Source organism: Nothobranchius furzeri, chromosome 9, assembly GCF_043380555.1.
Source record: "Nothobranchius furzeri strain GRZ-AD chromosome 9, NfurGRZ-RIMD1, whole genome shotgun sequence".
In the NCBI taxonomy this organism is placed as follows: domain Eukaryota; kingdom Metazoa; phylum Chordata; class Actinopteri; order Cyprinodontiformes; family Nothobranchiidae; genus Nothobranchius; species Nothobranchius furzeri.
The window spans coordinates 26,070,398-26,094,329 of NC_091749.1; the positions used below are offsets into that span (position 1 = coordinate 26,070,398).

A 23,932-nucleotide genomic window follows, 5' to 3' on the forward strand; every position below is an offset into this window, starting at 1 on the left:
TCTGAGGGATGGGGAAGTTCAAAGGAGGAGAACTGAATGTAGGGTTCAAATAAATAAGGAGAGGGAGGGGAGGAATGAGGTAAAGAGAGATGGATTCCATTGACCTTATCATTAAAAAACTGAAGGAGAGAGTTACAGGTTTCTGAAGAGTAAAGATGGATGGGTAAGGAGTCGGGAGGCTGAAAAATGCTGCTAATGATGGAAAATAATGCCTTAGTGTTGCTGGAGTTGGACGAGATGAGACCGGAGTAATACTGAGATTTGGCATGGGAGATGGAGTCCTTGTAGAGAGAAATCTGAGCAGAATATAAGTCTTTATGGATGGTGAGACCAGTTTTCTTGTAGAGTCTTTCAAGCCTCCGGTTGGTAGCTTTCAAGGAGCGTAGGGCAGGGGTGAACCCAGGGGCGGATTTAGGACTGAAGAAGATCCGGGGCTTAACACACACGCGCGCGCACACACACGCGCGCGCACGCGCACACACACGCATGCGCGCACACACGTGACACGCACTAGTCAACATCATATATATATATATCTTGTACCACATAATGTTTAATCTGAAGCTACATATTCAGCATATTCAGGGCAGAGTATTGTTCCTGTTAGTGTTTAGTGTGAGATGATAGTGAATATTCCCTTTCTTTCTCCAACAACTTTACCTGATAGTAAGCTAACTTTAGGCAAACCAGCAGCACAACAAATATTTTCAAATAAGACTCACAAACCTGAGTCAACACCAGTCTCATCAGAGCTGGGGTTCTGTCGTTGTACTTTTGGTCTAAAAAAACGTCCTTATATCCATCTTCACTCATGCGTTTCAGACAGAGACTGCAGAAGCCAGCTGCTGAAGGGCTTCTCTTCAGTCTCAGGTAAACTGTATACTGACTAAGTAGCCTAGTGGTAGAGTGTCTGCCCTGAGATCGGGAGATCAGGGGTTCGACTCCTGGTCGGGTCATACCAAAGATTTTGAGAAAAATGGGACCCAATGCCTCCCTGCTTGACACTCAGCATTGGATTGGGGTTGGATTGGGGGGTTAAACCACCAAATAGTTCCCGAGCGCGGCGTGTCTGCAACTCAGGGGATGGGTCAAAATCGGACAATAAATTTCACCACACACCTGTGTGTGTGACGACTAAATGGGACTTTACAAACTACTGCCAGCTGCGCCCTCTCTGTGTGACTTTGGTACTGCATGTTACTTCCGCGATTTAGATCCGGGGCTTATCATGAAAGATCCGGGGCTTCAGCCCAAGTAGCCGGGCCTAACGCCGCCCCTGGGTGAACCATGGAGCAGGCCGAGTAAAATATACAGAGCGGGATTTGATGGGAGCAAATGAATTAAGGATAGAAACCAGACCGTTATTGTACTGAATGACAAGATCATCGGAAGTAGAGGACAAATTAGGGGTCAGGGTGGCAAAACTGGAGGACAGGGAGGCTAGATCAATGTCCTTAATATTATGAAAAGAAATGATACGTGGTGACTTGATGATGGAGAGACGGGGGGAACAGAAAAGGAGATGAGGAAGTGGTCCGTGAAAGGGAGCGGGTCAGCTGTACAGTTGGAGGGGGTCAGGCCGGAGCAGCAGATTAAATCCAGGGTGTGACCTTTAATGTGAGTGGGAAAATTGGCATATTGATGAAAACTGAGGCTGTCCAAAGATGAGGAGAAGTCTTTGCTGAGGGGGAGGGCCATATTGTCCATATGAATATTAAAATCACCAAGTAAAATTATATTTGGGGAAAGGGCGGACAGATGGGATAAAAGAGCAGAGAGTTCATTTAAAAACTCAGGGCTGAACTTGGTGGGACGATAAACAGTGACAATTATTGTGGGGGTCGGGCCGGAGAGTTGACAGGCGAGGCATTCGAGAGTGGTGAGAGGAGGAAGGCTTACGGGAAGGACCTTCCAACCACCGCCGCGGCCCGACCCACGTGGTTTGGAGAGGTAAACAAATCCGGGAGGAGTACAGTCATTGAGTTGTGAGAAATCGCTGGGTTGTTGCCATGTTTCGTTCAAACAAAGAAAGTCTAGCTTATGGTCACTGATGGTATCTTGGAGGAGATGTCCTTTACCAGAGAGGGAGCGAATGTTGAGAAGACCAAAATTAGCAGTGCGGAAGTCCCTGGTGACAGGAGCATTAGCCCGACTAGCCAGCCGGGCTAACACGCTGGAGTCGGCAGCTTGGCAGGTATTCCTGGGTAGCCGCCGGCTAGTCGTGAACCAGAAGGAGGGTATTCCTTTGGAGCCGTCGAGATGGAGGTTCCGCCGGGACCCCCGATGGATATACCGACGGCGAGGCTGGAAGGTGATGTCGGGGAAGAGGCACAGAGCTGGTGGAGGAGATCCGGAGTAGTGAAAGCGGAGGTTGAAGAGCTCCGCCGCCGAGTACTGGAGAAGGCCATCCACGGACAGAAGAATGAGCGACAGGATGATCCAGGCCAGTGAGAGGCACAGAGAAATCCTGCTGGACCACATTATGGAGTGGAGCAGGGAGGTGGTGACGTGGAACCAGAACGCAAGCTGAGCAGGTAGGTGAAAATGAGTTTTCACCAACACAGGGATATGACTCGGGTGAAAAAGAAGAAAAAAACACAAAAAGTTTGTTTGCCGGCGAGCAGCGGCAGCGAGACGCGCCAGCGTTCACTCAACCGGAACCGGAAGTCAATGCACGAGCAACAGATCTGGTTGACATTCCTGCTGTCAGCATGCCAATTGCACGCTCCCTCAATGCTTGTGGCATTTGTGGCATTTTGCTATGAGACAAAAATGCACATTCCAGGGTGGCCTTTTATTGTGGGCAGTATAAGGTACACCTGGGCACTACTCATAATGTTGGATCAGCATCTTGATGTGGCACACCTGTGAGGTGGGATGGATTATCTCAGCAAAGCAGAAGTGCTCACTATCACACATTTAGACTGATTTGTGAACAATGTTTGAGAGAAATGGTAATATTGTGTATCTGGAATGAATTTTAGATCTTTAAGACCATCTCATGAAAAATCGGAGCAGAAACAAAGGTGTTGCGTTTATATTTTTGTTGAGTGTATCTTTCAAAGGTATTAATTTGACTTTGGTGGGTGTGTTTACGTTTATACATTTTCTTTATAGTCAAATTGAGGGAATTAATATTTGATTTGTACGCATGTTAAGCAATAATATAAGCTTTTACTACTGCCTAATTCTTTTTCAGTCATGGAATGTTCAAGTGATCATGTGTATGTATGTGAAAGGTGTAGATACTTATACAAGTATATGAGTATAAATGTTTGTGGAAGTAGGGAGTATACATATTAGTGATCATGCATGATCAAATTTTTCCGTCTATACTAATTACCTTGACAACTGAATTAAATTAATATAATACAATAAAAATGTGCCACATTACCGCCACGTTCTGACCCCTTGCAAAAAACTAAAGACTCCCAAATGCCAACTCAGCTTTGAGACAAATTGGCTGCATGAAAGTAGCAACAGTAACATAAAAATGTACAGGTTTCCAGCTGATAGAATACACTGAAGCCAATAACAGCCATAAAGACGGTTTGCTTGCAAGGCGAGAATTCACTTTTAAACTGATGGATGTCTGTTTTACATGCTACCTACCAGAGCAAGGTAATACAATGGAAGACGCTTTAATCCAAAACAGAATACTGTTGCTGAGTGCTTTATTTATTTATTTATTTATTTCAGAAAGTGCGCCCAAACCGAAACAGACACTAATCTACAGCATGTGGCTGTTTTAAGAGATTTAGCAGCTACTTGTGACTTTGGAAATATACAGTATGAAATGGTTTAAGATAAAGCTGACTTGACACTGAATAAAGCTGCAACACAAATAGAAGCGTAAAATCTCTGGTAATTTTCAAAATAAGACTATTGCAGAGGTGCAATTTGTAATCTATGTAGATTACATCAATATATGTCAATTTACAGCTTCTTTCTTCCCAGCATCTTTCAAGAAGTGCAACAGTGTCTTTTCATGGCTTTAATCTTGGCAGTGCGGAGGTACAACATTGTATATGACATCATACAGTCATATCAAAAGTGATCTCCTCCTTCTTTTGATTTAATGGCAAATGGCATAAACAAGCCGTGACCTTTGAAGTCTTGAGGGATTTTGCGATCTTACGAATCCAGCAAGGAGGACGGTGGAGAAGCTGCTCCGTGTCCGAGATGTGTGAATTGATGTGCCACGAAGCACATGAGTTAAACCGGACCACTGCTGTTGTGTGCCGCTGATACCTCCAATGTGGATTGGGGGTTAGTGTTCTCGAAAAACTTGAAAGAATATTAACAAAATTAACAAAATGATATCGGATTCCAGTAGCCATGACCTTACACTGCAAGCAGAGGCAACTATATCCAACAGTTCTAGCTGTCCCAGGTAATGTTGCAAATGGATGCAAAAACATGAAAACAAAGTAACAGTTTTTTTAGATCTGCTGTGGCCCTTGCTGTAACTCTTGCTGTAACCCTTGCTGTAACTGCACTTATGCATTATTGGTGTCTTTGCACTACATAGTGTTTACTGAGATGTTGGTCTTTTTGTAAACGTGCAGGAAGCTGTCTTTGATGATAAGAGCTGAAGCAACTAAGCAGTGATGTAATCCCCTCAGCTGCTGGTAAACTTCAAATGCAGAAGTAAACGTTGCATTATTTCTGCGTCATTGAGGCCTTAACCCCTTAAATTTCAAGGTTTAATTAACACAATGGGCAGGTTTCGTCCATGGGCGTGGCGCTGGAATGCTAAGGGTTAAATCAGTCAGGCAAATTCCAACCAGACAGGTGTTCAATGGTTTGGTCTATGGAAACCATAGCAGCTGAGTTACTTTACCTAGAAGCACATTGTAACGACAACTCTTGTGAAAGGTATTAAACCTAATAGAAATGGTCCAGTGAAGGAAAACACTAAACTGATGGTAAGATCAGAGAACCCGTCCCTAACGAGCCTAACTACTAACACACTGATAAGAGAGAATCACAACTGATTTACTGAACAATGAAGAAAATGATTTACATTTTGAGAAGCAGGAGAGCTGGAGAACTCAAATGAGTACAGGCATTTTAATAGGTGCCAAAAAACAAACTAAAAACAGACCAATAAGACTCTGAGTCCAGGTATGACCAAGACACATAAGGTGTCAAAACGTTAGTTTTTGCACCTAATCAAATATCTGTGGTTGTGTTGGTGCACAACTCTCCTCTTCGAATTCTGAATGTCCTCCAGCTGTAGAGCACCAACCTTAGTGGATGCAAAAGGTATTATTTTATGAATTACATTTTATTTGACTTTATATGATTGTGGCCAATTCATCTTTACCAGGTTGGACCTTGTCCTGCTTCAGAATTATCATAACTCTTCACCAGGCTCAGGTGGTACTAGTGGTCCAAAGTGGGTGTAGAACCCCCACCACCATCAATATTACGCCAACACCAGCATCAGCCTAAAGCCTTTAGTGCATTTACACGTGCATTCTAAATCAATCTAGGTCAGTCTAAAGTAATAACCTGGGACCCTATGTCCTAGTTTACACGTACGGAAGAAAATCAAACTCTCAAATGAAGTGTGTTGTACTCTGGTATGGTGTGTGTATGTGTTCTTTCATGTTGGCATTCTTCTGGTTTAGCTTATAGCAACACAAATATTAAACAAAGATAGTTTGGTTTTCTGATGCGCATGTTAACGCAGTGATTAAAGGCAAAAAAGATCCCTGCTTTCATGTTGGTGGTGACACTAAGTTCTGACCCGACCATCTGAATGTTGCAACTGAAATCCAGACTCATCAGACCAGGAAAGGGTTTTTTCCTAGGGACGTTCTGATCACATTTTTTTCTTCCCAATCCGATTGTGAGTGATTTGATTTTGAGTATCTGCCAATAATGAGTCCTGAGTAATTAAAACTAAGCCATTTTCATTCTATTAGAAAATATCTATCTCGGGGTGAATCTAAAAGTCACGTTTGTTGTTTTAAAAGGTTAAATCTGATTTATTTCTCCTGATTCCTTTCAAAAACATGTGATCAAGTCAGATTTCCGATCACGTGATTGGATAGAAGCATCCCAAGTTTTTTCCTAGGGACGTTCTGATCACATTTTTTGCTCCTAATCTAGGTAATTTGATTTTGGATATCTGCCGAGAGAGTCCCGGTTCAGTCCTTCAGCAAAGTAATAAAAGAAAAAGAAAAAAGGAAACACATCCAAGTCTTCCTTTAAAGAGCAAGTCACCCCCTACAAGAGTCTTACTCCACTCCAACTTCCTGTTTCAAAAATGCAACATGGCAGATCGAGAGGGCAGAGCCACTAACACACACACACACACACACACGCACGCACGTGCGCACGCACACACACACACACACACACACACACAGGCTCACAACGACATCATAATGTACCAGCTAACATCATAGTGTACCTCTTAGCCAATAGCGATGGCAGATTTGTATTCAAATGCAGTGCAGACTTTTTACCTGAAGAGGGCGCAACACTGACGATTTTAGGCAGAATATTTAAATTCTAACTAAGATGCACTAAAGTGCCAAATTATTTACTACACATGTCTACAGCCCAATTGCACACTCCTTTGCATAGTTTATCAGCAAATAAATTTGATTTGGGAGTGACTTGCTCTTTAAGTTTCACTTTCACTTGTTTAGGAAGTACGTTGATAAAAAACGTGTTAACATTGTGAATTACTTTTTAAGGTAGCAATGTTGCTCATTTTTCTAATTGTTTAATATTTCCGTATTCCACTTCTGACACATTCCTTTGCATATCGCTCAAACAGATCCACAGCTACCTTCGCGGTAGCTCTCCACCCTGTGCTGAGCCACCTGGAGCAGCAGCAGAGCTATGTCCAGATTTTCTTTATGGATTACAGCTCAGCTTTTAACCCTCTCAGGCTCTGAATAAGTTTTGATAAAAGGACGAACAACTAAGTCCTTCAGGGGTACTTTGGGTTAAAAAATGCTCATGATTTCATACGTATTTACGTATGTGGAGTAACCAGATAGGTAAGTTTTTAACCACTTAGTTTTTTTTTATCTCCACAATATCACCACACTGTGTTAGAACGTTAAGAGGCCTTTAAAAAATGTTAAGTTAGCTCTTTTTATAAATTTGTAACTGTAGCTTTACCAACTTGACCTCTGCCCTGCTGGCTGTTTGTTCTGCCTTGATCTTGGGGACTTGGCCTTTAATTTACACATCAAATACCCCGATAAGAGTCTCTCATGGAGAGGTCAGTAGGATGAGTTCTAGGACAAAACTGTCTGCTGCAGGATGGATGGATCCACCTCAGACTCTGGTTTTTCTGCACTCTGATTTGGTTAAAAACTGTGGTTTAATGTAGTACAATCAATCTTTTCAACTCTCGTGTTAAACTTTAACCACCTTTCATTTAGAATCATTTGTAGCTTCTCATAAAACGGAACTGATCATTTGTCACTCAAAGTTACCGTTGTTTCTGGTTCTTGTTTAAAGCAATAATCTGTATATGACCTGTGGGCTTTTACTAAGTGTATTCAGGCCACTAGGTGAAAGGCACCACACTGTTTATTAGTCAAATTCCAGGGCAGGTGTTCTTCTCAGGCAAATGTGGTCATTTCATGTCTGCATAATGATCTCTACATCATGAAAGTGTTGAAAACTGAGCTGTTTGGGTCGTTGGAGATGCTCAGGGTTAATCATTGACGTATATGATCTTTGTCTAAAGACTCCAGCAGGCAGTGTAGGAGTGAAACAGACAATCTGAGATGTTGGGTGCAAAAAAAGACATGAAAACACTGACATGATAACACAATCTGAACAGTTGAGCTGTTTTTTTTTTCATGGTGCATCCCGGGGAAAACCACTGACCTACCGCTTTAGTAGGCACACATGTCCAATTGCTTGTTACACAAATAGCTCATATCCAATTACTGTGCAGCAAATCAATCAATTTAGATATCAAGATGTGTTGAAAACTACATGCTGAAGTTAAAAATTACATCAGAATGAGGAAGAAAGAGGATTTAAAGATCTTATATCATTCTAAATCAACTTTTTGGTGCTTTTGATCACATTATATTGTTATTTCCTCATGAACACCCCCAAAGCAGTCATTGGCTTCACACGTGCACTTTTGTTTCTCATCTGCAAATCCTGGCTGGTGTTCCCAGCAGGCTGCATTCAGGTGGATGGAGTTGTTGAGTCATTCCAACTAGAGGCCGACCAATAAATTGAATTTTTTCTATATCGGCCATCGGTTTAAAAGCCGATAAAAATAAATAAATCAGGCACTTATGTGACCAACTGCCGCCACTAATAGACTGGAGAAAGGACCCAAAGGACCCCAACCTACACACAGTTTTTTTTTTTAAGTTTTGTGTTTGTTTTATATTTGAAGTTCAATAAATATTAAGAGATTTATTAACTTATTTCATTTATATTGCACACAGTGAGTGACTTTCACAATCAATGTGCTGCTAAAACTTATACATCTGCCTTAATAATCGGCTTTAGATATCGACCATCGGCACCAAAATTCTTTTAAAATCGGTATCGGCCTTAAAAAAAACATTTTGGACGGCCTCTAATTCCAACCGACTCCTCCCTCTAGGTATTTAAACCAATCCCCCTGAATTCCTCAGTATCTCCGTATAGCTATCAGGAAGTGTAATCTCCACAGTTGTGAAGAAGTTCTTTCTTATTTAGTTTGCAGTTTAAACAGTGGCAGCTCGTCCGCAGGGGGTACTGGGGCGTCGGCGCCGCCCTTCTGGTCTCACAGGAAGAACAAGAAGATAGAAATCACAAAATATATTTAAAAAAATACAACAAAATTAAACTAAACGATCTTTACATCGTACAGACTATAAGTGCTGTGTGTAATCTGCATTTAAGTGTGTAGTTTTAAAAATGCTCTCAAGCTTTTACCAAGACCGAATCGTCTTGTGACGTATTTCCTGTTTCTTTTCGGGCGCAGAAATCTTTACCATAGACCCGTGCTATAACTGGCGCATGCATGCGCACTGGATCCTCCTCGAATTCAAAATGTGTGGTTGTCTCAATATGTGTATTTAGAAATACCAGCCGCCACTGACTTTAAAAAATGCCTAGAATCCAAAAATGGATTTTTGTCTCCAGAAGGAACTGAAGTCTTCCTGAAGAATGAGCAGAATGGTCTGATTTTACTTTCAGGAGCTCTCAATAACAGAGCCAGAATGTGACTGTGATTTCAGACTGCTCGTTAAACCACGGCCAGCACCTGAGAGGGTTTGCAGACGGATTATTTCCAACAACATTCCAATGGTAAATGTCAATTTCACTGAAATCCCTGTTTTTTATTAGTATTTCTGAATATGTTCAGTCATTCTGACCATGAGAAAAGTCTCCTACACCCATCTCCTGCATTAGCTTCTGATAGAAACTAGACAATGAAACACTAGGATTTGAAAAGCCTAACAAATCTATGTCACACGGTCACTTAGCATTCATGGACTCATCCATCTTGACTCTCAACAGAGAAGGCTGTTGTTGGTTTAACGTCCAGGAAACAGCAGCTCTGCCTTGGTTAGTAAAATATAACCACTGATGGGTTCAAGAGCTGCGTCACAAAAATTGAATTATATTTCATAAAAATGACATCTCAAAAGTGTCAATGGTAATATTTTAGCCTATATTGTGCCTACCTTTGCTCTGGAAGGTGTAAAAAAGAATGATTGGCCCTAAGTCTCATGGTTGCCTGTGCAAGACCATTTGGTCAGAGGTTTTAGAAGCTACTGATGTACTGGGATTTCAACAGTTATATTTCAACTCAGCACTGTTTTTTTCTTATTGTTTTTTGGAGCCACAACCATCTCTAGGGTTTGCAGAACCTGGTCATGATATAATGACAACAGCAGCTCAAAGACCACTGGTTCCTAAGAAAGATCTGCAGAACAACATCTCGGAACCACAACATAAGGAACCATGAAGCTATTTGTTGTCAACAGCATCAGCAGGATAATGCAACATCTCACAAAGCTCAGATCATCTCAAACCATGAGTGATGTGATGTAGTGGTGGCTTGTTCAGTTGTGAAATATCTGCATTTGTTTTTAAAAAGAAATTAGGAATGCACCGAAAATTCAGCCACCAAAAAATGTTGGTCGAAAATGACCCAAAAGTGCATTTTCGGTTTTTGGCTAAATCACTGAAACAGACCGTCAGGTGAACCCCGTTTTCATTTCATCTCGCTCAGCTCTCATGTGGCAACTTGCTCTTTGCTTCATAAAAACAGTACATTTGTTCCGTATTTTCCAGACTATTAGCCGCTATTTTTTCCCACGCTTTGAACCATGCGGCTAATAATGAGGTGCGGCTTTAATCAACCAGAAAGGATGGATGCTAGAAAGTCTAATGAAGGAATGGTTAAAGGAGTGCTACGGAAAGCGCCCAGGAGGATTTTTTTTTCACAGTAAAACGGCGCTGCTTGTTTCCCCAGCTTCACCCCGGGATGATGACAGCAACACGGAGAGCAACACCGACATCGCCACAGAAAAGGTACGTGACGAAGCTCTTCTGAGGCTGTTCAACTCCGACACTTTAGAAGAAGATGACTTCAGTGGTTTCAGTGCGCAGGAGGACGATGAATAAACAAATCAATAATTTTTCTGTTTTGTTTGATACTGATCAGTTCAGTTAAGTTCAGTTAAACTACGTTTTCAATTCAGTAGATATCTGCGGCTTTTAACCCGATGCGGCTTATATTGAGGTGCGCTCTATAGTCCAGAAATTACGGTACTGATTTCAAAAGTAAAGTCCTTTTAGTAATGATGTTTTATTACGATCGCTGGAATATTCATATCAATTATATGACGCACATTTACTTTTTACATTTGCCTCCAACACCACTTTCAGTTTCACATTTACCGCATCTGCCAAGTAGTGCTCGCGGCAGAACCACAAAGGCGGAGCTGCACCAGAAGGTGGAGCTGCACCAGAAGGTGGAGCTGCACCAGAGTCAGCCCCGCCCATTCCATCTGCGTCAGTCCAATTCCTTCCCATTGTCAGACTTGATAGCATTCTGGAACCAAAGAGGGTGTTATAGCTAATATAATCTAAAATGCAAGATTGAGGATGGAGTTGAGAGGTTAATTGAACAGTTTTTGTAAAGGTTCCATATAATAATAAATCTAAATTTTGGAACTTTTTCCCATGTTATATTGTCATTTCCTCATAAGAAATACGCCAAAGCCATTTTTGGCCTCATTCACGCATTTTCCTCCCATCTCAGCTTCAATTTGGTCTCCTTCCCCGAAGCGGGTCTGCTCTTGGTTCTAAAATCTGGATATTCTGTGAATTTTCTGACAAATTATTTCTGAACTGACTTCTACTGAGACATCGCCGGAAAAACCATACATCCCATCTACAAAGACACACTGGATGGCACAATTACATGTAACGCCACTTGTTTGCCATCAGATGTAGTGGGGAAGTGGCTAAGGAGTCAGATTGGCATGCAGTTTTGTGTAAGTTCGCCTCCCAGTAGTGGCATTAACTTTTTCTTCCTTTCTAGCTACACTTGCCAGTACTATGTTTTCAACCATTTAATGGTATACCGTTTAAAATATGATGACTAATGTGTCTGTTTTTCTTTTTATTTATTTGTTTATTTAGCCAGTGTGAGTCCATTTGTGAGCAGAGTTTCAACTAATATGCTGTTTAGGAACGACCAAATTTAAAGAACTTTTAGAGACATAAATATTTTGCAGAAAATAAACATTACAACTAAAATATAAACAAATTAAATGTTTCAGCTGGCTAAATAGATTGCTGCCAACCCCAACGAGAATCGAACCAGCATCAGCAGAAGGGAAAGCTAAATTTAAGCCTGATGATCATGCCACTGCACTAGAGCACACACAACAATAAGTCTTAAATGCTGTTTTAGATATTTGCTAAAAGAAACCTTTTCATTTCGGGATATATTCAGGCTTTGTCATGTAGCAAGTTATATTTATTTTGCTTAAATGGAGCATAGAATATAGCATTAACAATTGTAAATTAGTAACAGCCGTAATTCATGTGGGTCAGGTTAGTTTGCGATAAAATTAAAAAACAAAAACAGAAGCAGTCAGTGGGCTAGGCTGAGTTTGCGTGAATGGGCGGGGCTGACTGTGGTGCAGCTCCGCCTTTGTGGGTCTGCAGCGAGCACCCTCTCGCATTTGCCCATCTTTTTTTCTCCTTTTACATTCCCGCTACATCGGTCTATATTAGCGGTGTTTTCACCATCTTTTCTACACCCACTAGGCTTGAGTGGTATTACAGTAATATCGTATGCAGCCAGTGTTAAAAAGTAGCAATGTGTCAGTTCCAGTACCATCATGAAAAACTGCACATTGGAGACAATGCTTAAAAATAAATAGATAAAAAGGATAAATAAAGGTCATTAAATGTATAAAACGGATGCTTGGTTGAATTTTCTGTTTCACATATAGTTTAAAATGTTTTGTCCAATTTTAGAGACTTTCCATAAAGTTTATGAATGTGACGTCAGCCATAGAAAAATAGCAACACATGAACCAGCTGACTCGGTGTATAAAAAAACCACAACTGTTTGGCAGTATTTCGGGTTCAAAGCAAATTTTAAAATGTGTAATGACACACTGTTGAGGTCATTTGTGCAAACAAAAAATGATCGCGAAAGTCGCAGGCCCTATCAGCTCGGCAGAGGAGTGAGTCGTAGCCGAAATAGAAGGAACCTATTGTTAAAAGAGAGAACGCGCTTTTCTGGTAGAAATACGCAGCCTGCCTTCCCCAGATGTCCCGACTAGCTCCAAAGTACCCGCATGTCGGTGCCACAAGCACATCAAAGCGGGTTTTCAGCATCCGTTCCACAATGTCCCAGGTTGAAGCCGAAAAAGGTGAACATGCTGGTTTTTCAGGAGAAAATTATTTTTAAATGCTACTTTTTTCAAAAGTTGTTGATATTATGTGTGTTCTGTTGTTATTGTTTTAGTAATAGTGCTTGTAATTGAGTTTCTGAACGATGAAGGTCCAAAACAACAGTTTGGTAATCCCACCTGCGGCTTACGTACTCATTTTTAAAAGGGGCATTATGGAAGTTTGTATAGAAATAATTAATGTCTTCTTCATACATTCTCCTGCAATGCCCTGGTCCTGTAGAATGAGCCCTGGCATTTCTACTGTGATTGCCTGTTTTTCTGTAAAATCACAGAAAAAGAGAGCTGCTCGGGTCGAGCAGGCTGCTTCATGCGCCTTCACGCTCAGGCATAGCCCGTAGCATTTGCTATCCGTAACTTTAGCAGCAGAGAGAGAGGTAGTGCCAACTCAGCGACTTTGTCGCTGTTCCTAACGCCTAGTGACAAACCTAGCTACATTTCTGAGGACCCTTAGCTACTTTCTTCTAGATATTTCCTGCAAATTAGCAACAAAATAGCCATTTTTGTTCCGAACCGTTCTTTGGTTTGACGTTGTTTCAGGTGTTATCAAGGATATAAAAGTTACAGATTCTGTGAACGTCACTGGTGTGTAGCTCACCTTGTAGGATGTCTGACTCTCATGCAGAAGACCTGGGTTCAATTCTGGATGCAAACATAGTTCATTTAGTTTCTTTTTTACATTAATCGTAATTTTTTTACAGTAAGATGCCCAAATTTTTATTTGAGACTCGCCGAACGGCATTGAATTCACAGATAAAAAAGATGTGGGTTCAACTTTCATTTTGGAACAATTATTCAAGCAAGGGAAGGGAATGATCTGAGCATGCAGGAGGACTGACCCATCATAAACCTTTGTCGGCTGTGCTGAAGAGAAAGGTACAGAACCAAATTATTTAATTAATTAGCTGCGCGTTCTCCTGTCCTCTGTCCTCCGGGCCACACACTAGGGCTGCAACAACGAATCGATAAATTCGATGAAAATCGATTACTAAAAGCGTTGGCAACGAATTGCGTCATCGATTCGTTGTGTTGCGCAACTCTTCCAAAAGCCCCCTCCCCTCCCGCCCGCCGTTGCGCGCAGACCGGTGGAGAGCCGGCAGGTGTTTGCAAGAGGAACATGGCAGAAGCAGCAAGACCCCAAAAAGTAAAAACTTCTAAAGTTTGGGAGCATTTTCAGTTAAATCAGGCGAAGACATGCAACGTTTGTAGGTCAGACTTAGCATGGCACGGGGATACTACTGTGATGATGCAGCGTCTTAAACGCAAGAATGTCAGAATCATCAGCGAGGAATAAGAGAGCTCGGTGTCCGGGTAAGTTAAAAACTTTTCAAAAGTGATTCACCCAAGCCCCGGATTATTACACACGCTAGACATGCCCTAGGCTCGTTAAAAAAAGTCTATAAAATTGTAAGCGCGACGCTATTAGATAGGCGGGAGGGGGGGGGGGACTCGCGCCGCTGCGAACCGGTTCCGCCGTCACATTTCCGCAGAAACTGGTTGATTACACCGGGGCCAGACTACTAGCATGTGGTTTTACAACCACAATGTTCTCAGAAGCGAAAACGCTTTTAAAAGGGAGGGAGGAGTCCTAACTGTTGCTGCAGGCGTGTTGTGTGAGAGTGCAGTTATATACTGGTTAATATATTTTTGGGTTCATTTGCTTTCATGTGGCCTAATGTGAGTCTATTTGGGATCATTGGAATGATCAGCAACATTTCTTGATGTGACTTTATGGCAGTTGCCCAGGGCATCATCGCAAGGAGGATGGCATTCATTTATTTTTGTTTTATTTGGTATTGTTTCAGTCATTTTTGGAAATAGTGATTAATTTTGATTAATTCACAGCCTATGTTTAATTACATTTAAAAATTAGTTGTTTGACATCCCCAATTATAATAAATGTCTACAGATGAGATCAAACAAAACAGATGAGAATTGCCCTTAAAGAGCAAGTCACCCCCAAATAAACTTTTTTTGCTGATAAACTAAATAAACGAGTGTCTAATCATGCTGCAGACACGTGTCGTCAATAATTTGGCACTTCAGTGCATCTTAGTTAAAATTTAAATATTCTGCCTAAAACTGGCAGTGTTGTGCCGTTGTCAGGTAAAAACTCTGCACTGTATTTTAATTTAAATCTGCCACCGCTATTGGCTAAGAAGTATGCTATGATGTAAACTGGTACATTATGATGTCACAATGCTGTCGTGAGCCTGAGTGTGTGTGTATTTGTTAGCGGCTCCGCCCTCTCGGTCTGCCAGGCAACAGCATGTGTTGCATTTTTCAAACATGAAGCGGGAGTGGAGTTAGACTCTGGTAGGGGTTGACTTGCTCTTTAAAGAGCAAGTCACCCCCTACAAGAAACTTACTTCACTCCCACTTCATGTTTGAAAAATGCAACAAATGCTGTTGCTTGGCAGACCGAGAGGGCGGAGCCGCTAACAAATACACACACACAGGCTCACAATGGCATTATGACATCATAATATACCAGATGACATCATAGCATACCTCTTAGCCAATAGCAGTGGCAGATTTAAATTCAAATACAGTGCAGAATTTTTCCCTGACGACGGCACAATACTGACAGTTTTAGGCAGAATATTTGAATTTTAACCAAGATGCACTGAAGTGCCAAATTATTGACTACACGTGTCTGTAGCATGATTAGACACTCCTTTATATAGTTTATCAGCAAAAAAAAAATGTGATCTGGGGGTGACTTGCTCTTTAAAGAGCAAGTCAACCCCTACCAGATTCTAACTCCACTCCCACTTCATGTTTGAAAAATGCAACAAATGCTGTTGCCAGGCAGATCGAGAGGGCGGAGCTGCTAACAAATACACACACATAGGCTCACAACAGCATTGTGACATCATAATGTACCAGATGACATCATAGCATACCTCTTAGCCAATAGCGGTGGCAGATTTAAATTAAAATACAGTGCAGAGTTTTTACCTGACAACGGCACAACACTGCCAGTTTTAGGCAGAATATTTAAATTTTAACTAAGATGCACTGAAGTGCCAAATTATTGACGACACGTGTCTGCAGCACGATTAGACACTCGTTTATTTAGTTTATCAGCAAAAAAAAGTTTATTTGGGGGTGACTTGCTCTTTAAGCTGTTTAACTTGGACCAAGCATTTTAGGTCACAGATAGGTGTAGCTTAGGGTCTCTGTCTATACACCTTATAAGACAATTTAGGTGATGGCATGTTGTTTTTCTGCTATTGAACTGTTTTCTAATAATGGTGTGTTTAATAAAGTGAAGGAAGGAGAAAAATAACGTTTCCCTAGCAGTTTTTAAAAATGTCCCTATGTAATCCGATTAATCGATTAATCGTGTCGAGACCCCATCCGATTAATCGATTATCCAAATAATCGTTTGTTGCAGCCCTACCACACACACACACACACACACACACGCGCACACACACACGGGACTGTCTCAGCTGTTGTTTTCGTTAAGGAGTGAGCACGTCCAGCATGCGCGCCTCGTGTACGAGCCTACTATTGAAGCTGCTGTTACGCTTTTGGCCTGAGGGGCAATCGCAAGCATAAAATTTCAAAAGTCCATAAAGTCCCTTTAACTTAGTCCCGCTAATGCCATACTAGGGCTGCAGCAAACGATTATTTGGATCATCAATGAATTGCATGGGGTCTCGACCATCGGTCTCGACTCGATTGATTGGATTAAACGAGAAATTTTTTAAATGCTAGGGAAACTTTTTTTCTCTCCTTCCTTTTCTTTAACAGAACACGATGGTGCTCTGTTTGTTAACAGGGTTGTTAAAAGTTAAAATAGTGGCTTGCCGTATTCCTTCAGTGGTGTTGGGCAGAGCAACCTGACTGCAGCGGTGCCGGTTGTGCTCCGTAGAGCTGCAGACAGCTAATGAACAGGATGATGATGGGGACTTTTCTGCCTCTTGTAGAGTTTAGATTTTCTGTTTCACAACCATCGTGTTTTTTCTGAACCCACTTGATCGTGAGCCTGCTACCTGCTAGCATTAGCTAATCTGCTTGTAGTGACACTTTTGATACCAAACTTTGGACTGTTTCTGCCTCTGTGTCTCTGCTGGTTTCTATGTTTTCCTCCACAGCACCTATTAAAGGCATCTTCTTTACACAATAATTACACGTGCGACATCCATGTGTGTCTCATTCTGAGAGTGGTGAAGAAGGTCATACAAAAGCAAGCTTGAACAAGTGAGTCTTCAGCTGCTTTTTAAAGGAGACCACTGAGTCCACTGATCTCAGGCTCAGGGGGAGAGAGTTCCAGAGTCTGGGGGCCACAGCAGCAAATGATCCGTCACCTTTGGTCTTTAGCCTGGTGCTGCACAACCAGTAGGCTTTGGTCACTGGACCTCAGGGACCTGCTGGGGGTGTAGGGACTAAGAAGATCACCAATGTATGATGGTGCTTGTCCATGTAAGGCCCTATAGACCAGAACCAGGATCTTGAAATGAACCCTGAAGTTGACTGGCAGCCAGTGAAGCTGGAGGAGAAGCGGGGTGATTTGGGTGTGTTTGGAGGACTTGGTCAGAAGCCGAGCACAGGCATTCTGAACCACCTGTAGACGGTTCAGGGAGGTTCTGCTCACACACGTGAAAAGAGAGTTACAGTAGTCTAAGCGTGAGGAGATGAAGGTTTGGATAACTGTCTCAAGTTCAAAGCAGGACAGAATGGGACTCAGCTTAGCAACGTTCCTGAGATGGAAGAAGGAAGAGCGAAGAAGGGAACTGACATGAGAATCCAGGGTGTGATCTGGGTCAAAGGTCACACTGACGGAAGGTTTGGTGCGAGAAGCAAGCTGACCAAGAGAGTCTCTGACTTTGGGAACCAGCTTGTCTGAGGCACAGATGAGGATCTCAGTCTTACCCTCATTCAGCTGTAGAAAGCTCCTAGCCATCCAGGTTTTGATAGAGTCTAAGCAGGTGTGTAACAGCTGCAGCTTAGACATCTCATGGGGCTTAAAGGAGATGTACAGTTGGATGTCATCTGCGTAAAGATGGTAGGAGATTCCTTTGAAGGAGCTCAGGATGTGCTGAAGAGGAAGCAGATAGAGGAGGAAGAGCAGAGGCCCCAGCACAGAACCTTGTGGGACACCATGGGTAAGAGAGGTGGTGGAGGACCTAAACTTGGAGACGGCCACAGAAAAGGAGCGCTCAGAGAGATAAGAGGAGAACCTCTCCAGTAGTGTTGTCAAAAAAATCGATACCCAGATATAAATCGATACTAAAAGTGGTATCTAAATTAGATATTCCATCCCTGTGGTATCGATATTATGGACTATTATACACAGCCTTCTTCAAGTACACCGACACACACGACAGCCAGATGCCGTAAAGCAGCCTCCGCCTCCCAGACAAACAGAAGAAGACGCCGCATGGCTACATTGCAATTTCCCACGCGAGTTGTCTCCAATCCAAGTTTTGTCTGTCAAATAAATAAACAAAAACATAAACAGCGAATTTGGGAGGCGCTTCACAGCCCAACTTAATTAGCATACCAAGTCCGACACGTAGTTGTATATTCACGCTCATGTGCTTAAAGGAAACTCCCGTTTATGGCAACCCGGACTTAATTTCTAGCATGCAGTATGTTTGTTTACTCACGCTGGCAACTTTGGTGCTACTTGGATTCCCCGGGGTATTTAGATCCATCGGCGAATCACCGTCTGCGTATATATCCATATAACGGGTGCGGACGGGCACCCATGGTGCAGCCTCGAAATAAGACATTATCTGCACCAAAACATCTTCATGTCGAAAGGTTTTGTTAGGAATCATTAACGTGATTCCCCTGTTCGTTTGGAGCGGGTCTGGGATTTCTAGGCGTGAACAGACTAGCTGCGGCTAATCTAACCGGCGCGTTTAATGACGTCACTGCCGTGCGCCAGTCTGTTTTTTATTAAGACTACCGGTAGATGTACCTTTGTCCTACTGTGGAGAAATTCGTTTTCTCCCTTTATTGACCAACAGAGTTGTTCAAAAGTACAGAACAAAACACATGGCATTACATCTTATGACAAAAATGCACCTTAAACAGAGTTTAAGCAGCAAAACATCACTCTGCAAATAGTGTATATACAGTGAGACAATTCATGATTTAAAGTGTTAACTTTCGCCAGCTTTTGTATGCACGTTTTAAAAAATGCTGATACTTGAAAGGTTTAAGCACTTAATACACTTAATTCTTAACATTTAATTTTTGCAATATAAATTGAGGAATGTTATTTTTTTAATAAACTTGTTCGATAAATGGGTGTTTTTAAATAGTATCGAAATCGAGTATCGAGTTTTTTTTCAAGTATCGAATCGAGTTTGAAATTTTAGTATCGTGACAACCCTACTCTCCGGAGCAGATCCTGATAGGCCTACCCAGTCTCTGAGCCTCTCCAGTAGCAGGTGATGGTCAACAGTGTCAAAGGCTGCAGTCAGGTCCAGCAGGACCAGAACAGAACAGTCCCCTGCATCACTGTGAGTCAGAAGGTCATTAGAGACCCTAAGAAGAGCTGTTTCAGTAGAATGAGCTCTACGAAAACCTGACTGGAAGCTATCATAGATGTTATGTTCATCAAGAGCAGCTGTGAGTTGTTTAGCCACAACCTTTTCCAAGATCTTGGAGATGAACGGAAGTTTAGAGATGGGTCTGAAGCTGCTATGGAGAGAGGGGTCGAGACTCGGTTTTATAAGAAGCGGGTGGATTACAGCGTTTTTAAAGTAAGCAGGGACCTGACCAGAGACCAGAGAAGCATTAATTATAGAGAGCACGCTGGGACCGATAGACTGAAAAGCACTTTTAAACAAAGATGAGGGTAAGATGTCGAGGGGGCATGCAGAGGTCTTCATACAGTTAACTAGTTTGGTTAACTCAGGCAAAGAAACAGGAGCAAAGCTATCTAGGATGATGGGCCTGGTTGGAGTCGGGAGAGGCAGCGATAAGGCTGAAGGAGAGATGCTAGATCTAACCTTATTGAATTTGTCCACAAAGAAAGACAGAAAGTTCTCACAGTCTGTAACAGAGTGGATGGAGGCTGTAGGAGAGGCAGGAGAGACGATGCAGCTGATGGTGTTAAACAGCACCTTGGCGTTCCCTTTGCTCTGGGACACCAGGTTGGAGAAATAGGAAACCCTAGCGTCTCTGACTGCAGAGTTAAAGGATGTCAGAATATCCTTTAGGTGCAGCAGATGGACGTGGAGATGGGTTTTCTTCCACAAACGTTCAATTTTTCTGCATTGGCGCTTCAGGCTGCGAAGGCTGTCATTAAACCAGGGAGTAGGGTTCACGGCAGGAACTGATCTGGTTCTGACAGGACAGATGTTGTCCAGAATGGAGAGGCAGTGCTCGTTAAACTGAGAAGTTAAGAAATCTGGGTTGTTATCAGAAGAACATGGTGGATCAAAAGCTGAGGAAAAATTGCTAGCTGTGCTCTCATTAAGAAAACGAGAACTAACCATACGGCGAGCAGGAGGTGGGGACGCAGAAACTGACAAGTTAAAGAAAATGCTATGGTGATCTGAAGTATAAACGTCCTCAGGACAAACACTGTCAGACCTATTAATGAATAACAATTTTAGTTAGGATTTACAGGGAAGTCATTTGTTAGTCATGTTGTCCAACTAGTAAACTGCAGCAATGCATTCAGACTTCAGAAATACCATGTCTGGCTTTGTCACAAGTGAAACAGGTGCTGGAGCAGGTAGACACATGCTGCCCAAATTACACATCTATACCCGATGATCTATACACATTTAAAAATCATATACCAGAAACAGAAGTGGTCAGTTAAGCTAAGCATCAAAGTATTTCTGCTGAATACATCCTTTGAATTTTAGATGCCAAAATGACAAGGAAGCAGTGAATCTCTATCTGTGTTTTCAATATCTGCATCACAAAAGTTTCTGATTCCTGACAACATAAGAAATCAGCCCAAAACGCAGCAGACGGTAGAAGAAGCAGGATGTCTAGAACATCTAAGCTGCACGTTTGTGTTGAGAAACAACAGCAGTCATGTCAGGACATGGTATGCTATTTCCTGGATCTGTTACAAAGTGTGTGGTTCCTTGAAAAGTTCTGTGCAGAAACTGCATCAGTGAACTGAAGATCCAGAATATTTGTTAACTTTAACACAGACATGAGCCTGACTGTTTTGTGTGTTTGAAAAACCTCTTGTTATAAATTGAAAGTATGACTTTTAAAAATCTTAAAATCTAGTCCAGCTAGGTGCAAATTTCTCTAAAACATCCATCGGTAGCTTTTGAGCTGTAACAGCTTTACACTTTCAGTCTTTATTCAGTTTATTAAAAGACTCTCCCAAAAAACAGCACTGGCATCAGTTTTCAACTGCCCAACAACACACAGCCCGTTTCATAATAAGTGTTGTACACAATCATTACGTATAATTTCAATCGTGTTAATGTAAGACTCTTGACTAATAGAATAAAACATTTTTTTATCCAGGCTACCTGCAGGTACCTACAGGACCACGGTCCGCCAGGTGAAGCTGAACAGAAACGTGACGTTCACCTGGCTAGCCCCACCTCACAAAGACCCCCACACAGCTAACTTTCTACTTATCGCCTAATTAATTAATAACATTTACCTTTTGGGTTACGTGGAACCTCCGAGCACAGGTTCTCCTTCACATCCCGTCTGAGTATTTAACAGCCGTTCATCAACAGGTCAGAACATATAGTGGGCTCGACGGAGGGACTTCCTCCCCCCAGTTGCAGTTGACAAAATCAAGTACGACATAATAAGGCTGCGCACCAGGCTGGTTCAAAATAAAGGCACTTCCGGTGAGCACGTGCCACCGGATCTTCAATAATAAATAAAATGTACACCCATTTGTTTGTTACCTACTGTATTATCAAATATTTGTCATCGTTAAATTTAAATTATAACTTAATAAAATGAGCATTTCAAAAAGTGTAGTTTCGTAATCACAAATTATTGACGCCGTGTAACCTGTTGTAATATCAAAATAAAAGTCACAGTTTCTGGTAACTACAGTTAGCTTGCCGAGATGTTGTTATGTAGATGGGAAAGCTAATTCACTATTGAGAGTGGGTTTAGGTTTCAGTTGAAAGTGAAAACATAGTTATTTAAATTGATTTTCATTCACTTAAATGTTCATCTTGTGAGGTGCAATGTAAAATTTATTTTTATTTCTTTCTTCCTTTAAAATGAAAGCTTTGTTAGTAGACTATAAATTTAAAGAAGAAAAACTTGTTTTGTGAAAGTAATTACAAGTGAGTTTAAACATTTGTTTCAGTTATAACCTGATGTGTAACACGTGGTCCTCAAAGGAGCCATGACTAATGCCCTCACCAGGGGAATTTACTTGGCGAGGGCAAAATGGGAAGGTGGCCTTTGAGAGGCTCCACCTAAAAGGCATTGTAATTGGTAAGTTTAATCACAACAGTAACACGACTGTTCCATCACACACCTGATAAAATAATAGTTTAGGATAAAATTAAAGAAGGTTTAGGATAAAATTATTAGCCACCCATGACAATCACATTTCTTTTCAAAGTCAAAATACTTATAGTCTTAACAACTTGTTTGCGAAATGGCACACAGTGCGCCTGTGAATGTCACAAGCTTCGAAATTATAACACCACGCTATCGCTGGCTTCAAGACAGCTATTGCCACTTTGCCCGCAATGTGCCACGTTCTTCAGGGTCAACTCTCGCTCGTGAAATTCTTGTTTGGTTTTAGTGTCAGGAAAGAACCGCTGATTTGTGTTTGGTAAAGTAAACTGTGGCAGTGTAAGTACTAAGTGACTATGATGATTTGATGTTGTAACTTTGGCTGTCACTTTCAACCCCAGATGACGAGATGCATCCATTAACTAATGCAAAACTGACTTTTTAACTAGCCAGTTACTTAGCCCACCACAGGTCTCTTTTGCATGGACTGTTGCGTTGTCCTTTTTTAAGTCTTTCTCCATGTGTCTGCCTTTATTTTCAGCTGCAGTGAGAAGGAATCCATCCAGTCTGTGTGGCATCTACGGAGGGAGAAATTATAAATACAGTTAAAAAATGGTTCTACTGGGCTGGGGATGGGGACGGAGGGCGCAAAAGGAGAATGCCCGCCCAACCAACCCCTCAACCAGCCCAGGACTCAGTCCAGGACCGACTTTTAAAATAAATAAATAAATAAAATATTCAAATTTTACTCTTGTTTGGTTTTATGTTTATGCGTCACGTACACACAGTAACCTAGGCTATTTCACAAGGTTATTTAACTGAGGCACAAAATCTGAATCTTCTGTACAAGGACATTTTATAGCCTATCAAAATGTTAAATTCAATTTAGCATGAGGTTCAGACTAAAATACAATCTTTTGGTAAATGTATGGCTAATTATGGATAAGTTATGGTTCATATTTGCTTTATTATGGGATTTTGGGATGGTTATGGCTATGCTTTGGAAAGCCACATTTTATTTTGGGTGATCTTTTGGCAAACTTATGGTTAAACTTTGATATCCTTTTGCCATTTTGTGGTGTTTTGGGGTTCTTTTGGTATAGTTATGATGTGCTTTAGAATTCCACAATTTATTTTGGAAGAATTCTGGCAACCTTTTGACAATCCATAATTCTATTTTGGCGTGCCTTATTTGGGCCATATTTGGTCCATCATTCCATCCAAAAGAGTACTAAACTGGCATGCCAAACTAGTGCCAAAAATGATTCTGACAACCTTTTGACAATCCATAATTCTATTTTGGTGTGCCTAATTTGGGCCATATTTGACCCATTATTCCATCCAAAAGAGTACCAAGACTGGCTTGCCAAACTAGGGCCAAAAAGAATTTGCTATTTGGGACTGAGTAGAATAAATAGCTCACTGAATATAAAAACATCCACAAGCAACTTCACTGGGTACACATGTTGCTACAATACTAAATCTGCAAAACAAGGTAGCTTAAAGCATTTTTCATCCTTTTCAGAGCTATACCTATATTGTGGTAAAAAATTAAAGTG

The 23,932-nt window shown here is 41.6% G+C and overlaps 1 protein-coding gene across 1 annotated transcript in view; it reads right to left on the bottom strand.

Moving 5' to 3' along the window:
- The window catches only part of mctp2b (multiple C2 domains, transmembrane 2b), a 116,834-nt gene extending 95,139 nt beyond the window's left edge, over window positions 1-21,695 (bottom strand). The window contains exon 1 of the mRNA XM_054734839.2: window positions 21,544-21,695. The gene's annotated coding sequence lies outside the window, so the exon portion shown is untranslated. The remainder of the gene's footprint in view (window positions 1-21,543) is intronic.
- Window positions 21,696-23,932: the final 2,237 nt, after the last annotated feature.